Raw genomic sequence first — 8,317 nt, forward strand, 5'->3', positions numbered from 1 at the left:
TTGGAGGTCAGTCGCAAATGTTTCATCATTTCCAACAGGGCGGGGACAGGCTGCTCAGAAGATAATAATCTAACTCTGTTGAGTAGAACCGAGTGAAGCAATAGATAACACCTTCTATCTCCCTCAGCAGGGCTCTACCCGGCTCCTCTTTGCAGACAGTTTACACAGATGGAGGAGATTAGTGGTCTCTCTCCATGGGAATGCACACTGAAATACCACCAATATGCACATAACCTGGTAAAGGGGAAAGAGCACTGGTAAGAGGAGTCAAGAGGCCTGGGTTCAAGTCCAACCTCGGATGTTAACTTGCTGCATGAGTTCAGACAAATCACTTTCCCACGAGGAACCTCATGTTCTTCCTCCATAAAATGAAGAAGTGGGTCTCGAGATATTAGCAAAGGTCCCTTCCAACTTGGCCCATCTTTGATGTGACCATAGATTAAGAGATTGCGTATGGGACGCAGGGCAACTGATGAGGATCATTTTCCAAGGACAATTTCTTTGCCATTCAACATTAAATGGGGCCAACCTAGGATGGTTGTTGCAGTTTGTGTGATAGACCAGCTTTGGGCGGGTCTCAAGCTAAACCCCAGGACTGAAATTTGGGAGCGAAGAAGATGTGATGAGGATAAAATGATCCTGATAGGAAACCAAGAAAGCAGAATTTTATAAATCTCTGTGATATCACCTCCCTGTCACAGGACAAGTTAACCAGTATAGAATAATGGCTTCAGAATCAGATATATTCAGATTTAAACCCTGCTATACTACTTGGTAGCTGTGTGACTTGACAAAAGTTGCTTAACCTCTCTGATCCTCAGTTTTTTCATCTGTAAAATTGGGTTAACAATAAATACCTCTTTTTTTAATCTCATAAGGTTTTTTTTTTAATATATGAAATTAAATTATTTTTTTTCCAATATATGAAATTTATTGTCAAATTGGTTTCCATACAACACCCAGTGCTCATCCCAAAAGATGCCCTCTTCAGTGCCCGTCACCTCCCCTCCCCTCCCTCCCACCCCCCATCAACCCTCAGTTTGTTCTCAGTTTTTAAGAGTCTCTTATGCTTTGGCTCTCTCCCACTCTAACCTCTTTTTTTTTTTTTTTCCTTCCCCTCCCCCATGGGTTTCTGTTAAGTTTCTCAGGATCCAGGTAAGAGTGAAAACATATGGTATCTGTCTTTCTCTGTGTGGCTTATTTCACTTAGCATCACACTCTCCAGTTCCATCCACGTTGCTACCAATGGCCATATTTCATTCTTTCTCATTGCCACGTAGTATATAAACCACCATTTCTTTATCCATTCATCAGTTGATGGACATTTAGGCTCTTGCCACAACTCATAAGGTTTTTTAAAGTGAAGTCATATAAATAATTAGGCAAAGCACTTAACAGAAGTTCCTTTCTGTGGTAAACAACAAATGGTAGCGATCTATACTTTTATTCTCTGAAAGAAAGTTAGAAAGCCATTCTTTAGGCTGAGTCCAGCTCGGTGTTCTATGACCCTCGATGTATCATCGGCTCACTGTGGAAATACATTTGTGGCGGTAGCTGCTGCTTGGGATTGTGTTAAGAACACAAAGCCCTGCTATCACTCAAGATTTGGGGACACACAAGAGTGATTTCCTAACTGGACTGTCCATGTCCTCCACATTGACCTGCTAATGTCAACTACACTTCTCTCTGCTCCCGACTCTGCCATGATCTCTAAGTGATTAACTCGAGCTACAGTTAACCTACAGGAATCAAGACAAATCTCCGCACTTTGATTATCCTCTCACACGAACCTGTTGTAGTTATGGCAGCAGCCAGAGTTGCGCAAAATTCACGAAGCTCTGCTCTTTTGCATGGACCACTCTTGGACCAGAACCTTCCACGAGCCTCTCTGAGGCTCACAGGATCATGTAGTTATTTAAAAAAAATTTTTTTTTTACATTTATTTATTTTTGAGACAGAGAGGGACAGAGCATGAACGGGGGAGGGTCAGAGAGAGGGAGACAGAATCTGAAACAGGCTCCAGGCTCTGAGCTGTCAGCACAGAGCCCGATGCGGGGCTCGAACTCACAGACCGTGAGATCATGACCTGAGCCGAAGTCGGACGCCTAACCGACTGAGCCACCCAGGCGCCCCAGGATCATGTAGTTGTTAAGGATCATTGAACATGATGTATTTTGGGTCCTCCACTTGTGTACTCTCTCTAGACAGTGTTAGAATAATAGGAAGTCTGCTTGACTTGGACCTCAGTGCTCTAGAGATCTGAGGCATTTGACCTCTCTGGGCTGTATTTTCCTCATCTAGAACTGGAAGGAGTTGTAGTGAGATCATCGACGACTCTGCTCTGAATAGCAAAGTAAGAATTATTGGGGGTCTCTGTCTTATTCTTCTCCATGTCCCGGGTTGCCAGAACTCTGCCTGCACTTGTAATAGGTGCTTGACAAATGTCTGTGGCGTGGATAAGAGAGTGAATGAGTCCGAGGGCTCTGGGGTATGCCAGGGGCTCGTGCACTACCTGAAGGCACGCACACACTTGCCGAAGATGAGCTGAGGATTCACCCGCTAAAGCGCTTGGCCTGCTCCGGCTCGGAGGCCCCGGGAATGTGTTCCTCACACAGTCCCCCGTCATCTGCGGAGCCCCATATGATATGGCTCTCCTCTCTCTGCTTTGAGCCTAACAGACTCCAGCCCCAAAGGCAGGATCCGAGGGGAGATCAGAACAGTGATACATGAAGTTATAATACCTGTACCATCAACAGGAAGCTATTTTTGATAGTTTATCACCTGCTGGAGTGGCTGATGGACCTCGATAACATGCTTTCCCCTCCCCGCCCCGGACAGTTCATAAGACAGCATCCCCTCCAAAGCCCTTTTCTGTGCGATGTCTCCAACATCTGTGGGACCCAGTGTGTCCCAGAGAACGCAGCTACTCTCTACAGGAGAGCATTTTCTCTCTCCATCTTTAATGGTGTGTCAACAGGAATAGGAATTTTCAGGCAAAGAGAAAACACCCTGCTCACTATGCAATCATTTTCTTAGTCCGTTTTTCCGAATCCATTTCCTGATCCATTTTCTATAATACTTCCCCTGCATACTTGCTCTTTAAAAATACTTTTCCAAATTGTTTTCCGCACTGTAACAAAGGAGCTTTTAAAACCCACAGCTCTGGTGATGGCATCCTCTGCCAAAGCCTCCCATGGCCTCCCATTGCACTTAGGATGAAATCCAAGATCCTGACTAAGATCCAGAAGGCTCCCACTATCTGGCAGTCACCACCCTTTTAGCAGTATCTCAGGTATTTTGCTTGCTTTTCTCTCTTCATCCTTTTCCAGGCTCCCTCTCTCCTCAGGGTGTCTGATCAGGTGGGTCCCTCGGGGCCCAAAAAGTTTTCAGGCATTTTTTAAAAGATTTTATTTTTAAGTAATCTCTACACTCAACGTGGGGCTTGAACTCACAACCCCAAGATCAAGAGTTGCAAACTCTACTGATTGAGCCAGCCAGGTGCCCCCATCATGGTATTCTTTTAAGTTTATTTTATTTATTTTGAGAGAGAGAGAGCAGAGGAGGGGCAGAGAGAGGGAGAGACAGAAGCCCAAGCAGGCTCTATGCTGTTAGTGCAGAGCCTGACACGGGGCTCAAACTCACAAACCTGAGCCAAGATAGATTAACTGACTAAGCCACCTAGATATCCCTTCGTGGTATGTTTAATGGCTGCCTAATATCCCACTTTGCTAGTATAACCCAAAGTCAAACCATTCCTTGGGTCATCACTCAGTTGTTTCCAGTGTTTTTACCATTGCAGACAACACCATCATGGATAACGTTGCACACACTGATTTTTTCCCCCTTAGTTCAGACTATTTCCTTAGGATTAAGTTCTTGAAGTGAATATCTAAGTTCAAGGAAAGTGCTCTTATGGTTTTTGAATCACTTTGCCCTTCTACTTGCAGAAGATGTATTCCAGCCGCAGTACTGGAGTGAGCCCATCATCTACAATCTGGAGAGCAATGAACGATCATTTTTCAGTAATGACAGAGTGTTATTGCCACAAAGGTTTTAGCTTACTTTTTTCAAATCTGTTTATCATTAGTAATAAAATGTTTTATTATTTAATGAGTGTCAGCATCTGTACCACTTGCTTTCTTTACACTAATTCATTTAACCCCCACAACAAATTTATAAGGAGGATACTATTTTACAATGAAGAAGCTGGGGTCGTCTGGGTGGCTCAGTCAGTTGAGCATTGGATTCTCAATTCCAGGGCAGGTCATGAGCTCATGGTTTGTGCGTTCGAGCCCCACATCAGGTTCTGGGCTGACAGCTCCAAGCCTGGAGCCTGCTTCAGATTCTGTGTCTCCGTCTCTGCCCCTCCCCAGCTTGTGCTGTCTCTTTGTCTCTCTCAAAAAAATAAATAAACATTAAAAAAATTTTAATAATAAAATAAAATAAAATAAAATAAAATAAAATAAAATAAAGAAGCTGAAACTTGGGGAGGTTCGCAAATTCAGGATTGTAGGAACTAGCAGAACCAGGATTCAAACTCAGAACTTTTATTATCATTTTTAAAACCACTTGCTTTCTGCAATATTTGCATACTTTCTATACCCCCTAATGGATTTTCTGTATCGGCAAGTAGGTTGACACTCAACGCCATGGGGTTGTGCAGTGCACAACCCTAAGTTCACATGACAAGCACCAAGCCCTGCACCTTCCCAGAGTCAACAGTCTATGGCCAGGAGCTTCTTGCCCCTGGCCACCCCCTCCACTCCTCTCCTCCCTTTCAGTTCAAACTTTTTATTGATTAGTGATCTCAGTCTATAACCTAAAGTTTAACCTCAGTGACAGATGCACAGAGATGCCCACATCCCCGAATTGCTTAAGAATTAATGAGTTCACGTGAAGCACTCCATTCATTGCAAAACACTCTGCAAACATTAGGTTTTAATATCTTTTTCATTTTTAAAGTTTATTTATTTATTTTGAGAGACAGCATAAGCAGGGGAGGGGCAGAGAGAGGTGGGAGAGAGAGAATCCCAAGCAGGCTCCGCACTGTCAGCGCAGAGACCGATGTGGGACTCAAATGCATGACCTGTGACATCATGACCTGAGCCGAAATCAAGAGTTGGACACTTAACCCACTGAACCTATTACCTCTTAAAAATAACATAGATGGGGCGCCTGGGTGGCTCGGTCGGTTAAGCGTCTGACTTTGGCTCAGGTCATGATCTCACGGTCCATGAGTTCGAGCCCCGCGTCGGGCTCTGTGCTGACAGCTCGGAGCCTGGAGCCTGTTTCAGATTCTGTGTCTCCCTCTCTCTCTGCTCCTCCCCTGTTCATGCTCTGTCTCTCTCTGTCTCAAAAATAAATAAACGTTAAAAAAAATTAAAAATAAAATAAAAAATAAAATAAAATAACATAGAAATGGAGAGCAACTGCCACTGAGAGCAGGGCTCCTTCTGGGGTGATGAAAGTTGTTCTAAAAATGATCGTGGTGCTGGTTATGTGCCTCTGTGGGCAGACTGCAAACTGTGGCACTGAATCGTATGGTAAGTGAATTCGACCTCAATTAAGCTGGTATTAAAAAAAATAATTCTAGAAAAAATCAAGGGCTTTCCTACCATGACCACTGTGTTATTCTCCCCTAAATGGTTCTACCATTCATTCATCCTGCGGATGTTTCTGGATAGTCCGTGATGCGCCTGGCCCTATGCTAAGCACTTGGAATACAGAGTAAAGAAGATAGAAGTGGTCACTATCGTCAAGGGACTGGGATCATAAACTCCAAATAAGAAATCACACAAAGGTGTGGTGAGTGCTATATTCTGGAAAGTAAAAGGGAGTCAGGAAACAGACCCAGAGGCTCATCACAGTCTTTGTCAGAGAAACCCTAGCTTCTATCTACAGTTTGAGATGGACATTTCAGTGGCCTCAGCAAGCAGATGTCCCTGAAGCCTTTGGGAGTAGAATGAAGGGATGGAGGTCCCGGGAGAGAGCCTTGTGGTGCTCCAACATCAGAAGGACAGGCAGAGACCCCCAAATCATGGAAAAGACACAGGAGGTATGAGACAGCAATTCATAGACACCAGGTCTCAGGGAACATTCATCTAACATGTTCCGGCCCCTGTATGTCCCCCCATTTTCCTCATGCAGTCAGGATTGTCCCAGCTGGTGTGTTTCCAAGGGGTGTCAGTGAATTTCCTAGATCAAGGTTTGTTTTTAAACATTTTTTCATGTTTATTTATTTTTGAGAGAGAGAGACAGTATGTGGGCAGGGGAGGGGCAGAGAGAGGGAGACACAGAATTTGAAGCAGGTCCAGGCTCTGAGCTGTCAGCACAGCATTAGGCTCCAACCCATGAATTGTGAGATCATGACCTGAGCTGAAGTCAGATGCTCAACCGACTGCACCACCCAGGCGCCCCTACTAGATCAAGTTTTGAACATCTACGCCAAGAAACGTGTTTTCAGAGTATATTAGAGGAGTCCACTATTTTTCCAAAGCCTGAAATACATTTTTTTCTAAAAACAAGGATCCTTGTCAATTTCATTAAGTTTGGGATACTCGATGTTTGCACATCGAGTGTGTCCTTTCTTCCATCCAGGCTAGCCCACCTGGTGCACAAACTGTCTTCTACTTTTTTGTGTCTGTTTTAGCTTCCCACTTAGATGATCAGCTCCTAAGGAAGTGAAAAATTGGGGGTCATGTGATTTATTTATTTGTCGAGTTCCTTTTTATGAGAAGCTGCTGCTAAATGATACTTGAGGCAGGTTTTGGAAACAAAAAACAAAAAAACACTACCTGTGTTAATGGATAATGGCCACTCCCTTCGAGTGATGGCAACATAGTCCTGCTGATTCTAGTTCACTCGACTACTAGCCAATGAGAAATAACTCCTTAGAACATAATCAATTGTATTAACCAGCCGATAATAACTCTTCACATTTTCTATAGCATCTTACAGTTTATAGAATATTTTCATATAACATCATTGGACAACTCCTGTTGAGGTAGTCATTATTATTTCCATTTTAGAGATGAAAAAAGGCTGGACATTAGTTAACTTGGTAAGGGTTGTACACAATCAGCGAACAGCTGGGTTACGCTGTCAGCTCAGTGGTAACCCAAGGGGGTGATGCAGGTACAGTGGGAGCTGTCCATCTGGGAGGCAGGTGTTAAAGGGGTGTGTTGTCTATAGAGGATTTTATTTTTTTAATTTTTTAAAAGTTTATTTATTTTTGAGAGAGAGACAGAAAGAGATTGAGAGCACAAGCAGGGAAAGGGCAGAGAGAGAATCTCAAGCAGGCTCTACACTGTCAGTGCAAAGCCCTATGCGGGGCTTGAACTCATGAACTGTGAGATCATGACCTGAGCCAAAACCAAGAGTCAGATGCTTAACCGACTGAGCCACCCAGGTGCCCTGCAGGGGATTTTAAAACAATGAAACTAAAAGCAGTCTGCTGTTATTATCACCCTGAGCCAATAATTCTAAATAATGTCAGTGATAAAATACTCCTCCCTGCTGGGCACTGAGAAGCTGGTTTTTTCTATCCTGTAATAGAAATATTAAGAGAGCAGGTAAACCTCTTTTCCAGTCACACAGAGAGATTTCTCTTAGGACTTTGCAAAGTATTTCATGTTCCAGATCCCTGTCCTTGTTAAAACGGATACATTTTCTTTGAGGGTTTTCAGGGCCTTGCAGAATTGTACTTTTCCAGGGGAAATAACAATGGCCACAACGTCTAGAAGCTCCTCCACCTACTTAACAGAATTTCCCAAGAATCTTCCAGAAGAACAGCATCAATTCGCTCATTCAGCAAAATGCACTGAGCAGCTCCTCAGAGACTGATGCAGGAGCCATGGGTGCGGGTGGGTAACAGAGAGAGGAAGACAGCTACCCCCTCCAGGCTGGTGATCTGTGGACAATTTCTGAGGATGAGCTGGAGGAACTTATCCTAGAGCCCAAGACCTGGGCACATAGCTCACTTGATCTCCAGACCTTAGCTGGAGATGTCCAGAATTCTCCCATCTGAAGTGGGAAGGGAAGCTGGCTCCAAAGTCACAAACATTGATTTAGTATTGGAGTCCTAGCTGTTAGCTCAGACCCAAGGGGTTTCCTGGGACCCGGAATTCTCGATGCTAAAACCAGTACCATCCCCAGCCAATCAGGATGGTTGGTCATCCTCCCTGCTAGTTGCTAAGATTTCTTAATCACTATTAAGTGTTCATTTTACTGTTGTTAGAATCACCACGGGTCCCAAGATTGGGGCAGAGAGAGCTGGGCAATATCTGTCTTTTAGCCTAGGAGCCAGCACCAAGGCAGA

Source organism: Panthera pardus, unplaced genomic scaffold (assembly GCF_024362965.1).
Source record: "Panthera pardus isolate Hobbes unplaced genomic scaffold, ASM2436296v1 HiC_scaffold_21, whole genome shotgun sequence".
Classification (NCBI taxonomy): domain Eukaryota; kingdom Metazoa; phylum Chordata; class Mammalia; order Carnivora; family Felidae; genus Panthera; species Panthera pardus.